Source organism: Limulus polyphemus, unplaced genomic scaffold, assembly GCF_000517525.1.
Source record: "Limulus polyphemus unplaced genomic scaffold, Limulus_polyphemus-2.1.2 Scaffold2851, whole genome shotgun sequence".
NCBI lineage: Eukaryota > Metazoa > Arthropoda > Merostomata > Xiphosura > Limulidae > Limulus > Limulus polyphemus.
In genome coordinates, this window is record NW_013668461.1 from 71,908 (window position 1) to 72,879 (window position 972).

The window sequence follows — 972 nt, forward strand, 5'->3', positions numbered from 1 at the left end:
ATCTTACAATCAGGTTGTTAATGATTAAAGAAATCACTTGGCTTTGGAGCAAAAAACAAATCGATGTCCTCTTTAACACCTTCCACATTTGCATACGTTTTCCCATTAACATGGTGTTGCAACGAACGAAAAAGATAGTAATCTGATTGTGCCATATCTGGAGAATATGGTGGGTGGGGTAGAACTTCCCAACCCAACTCCATAATCTTGTGTTGCGTCAAACGTGCCACATATGGACGTGCATTGTCGTGGAGAAGAAGAACATCTTTCCGATTGACGAGTGTTTCTGATGAAGGGCTTGATTTAAACGTTCCAATTGCTGACTACAGATCTCTGCATTGACAGTTCATTGTGGATTGAGGAGTTCGAAATGAATTACTCCTTTGATTTCCTACCAAATGCAAAGCATCGCTTTCTGCGGATGGAGTCCAGGTTTTGTGGTCGGAAGTGGTTTTTGTCTAGGACTGAGCCATTGTTTTTGGGGTTTAATATTCGCATAGAGAATCCATTTTTCATCATCGGTGACAATTCTGTCCAATAATGGTTCACGCTAATTACACGCCAGAGAGACGAAGCAACATTCACACGTTGGGAATGATGATCATCGGATAGTTCGTGAGGCACCCAAACACCTTCTTTATGGAGTTTTCCCATATTCCTTAGTTGTTTACGTATTGTTTCATGAGAGACATGCAATTTCAGGGCCATTTCACGTCTTCAGAGCATCAATACCAATTCCAACATGTCGGCCACTACCATCACAGTTTTAACGCTAAAGTCACCTGAACGAAATTTACTGAACCATCGTTAACACTTATGAACGTTCAAAACATTTTCATAAACTTCTTTGATACTTTTTGTGACTACAGGGGCGTTGTTTCCCTTCTTGTATTCAAACAGCATTACATGCCGAATGTGTGTCTCGTCGTGTGCTATCACTATAAGGAATTAGAGTATACTAAACTTTACACA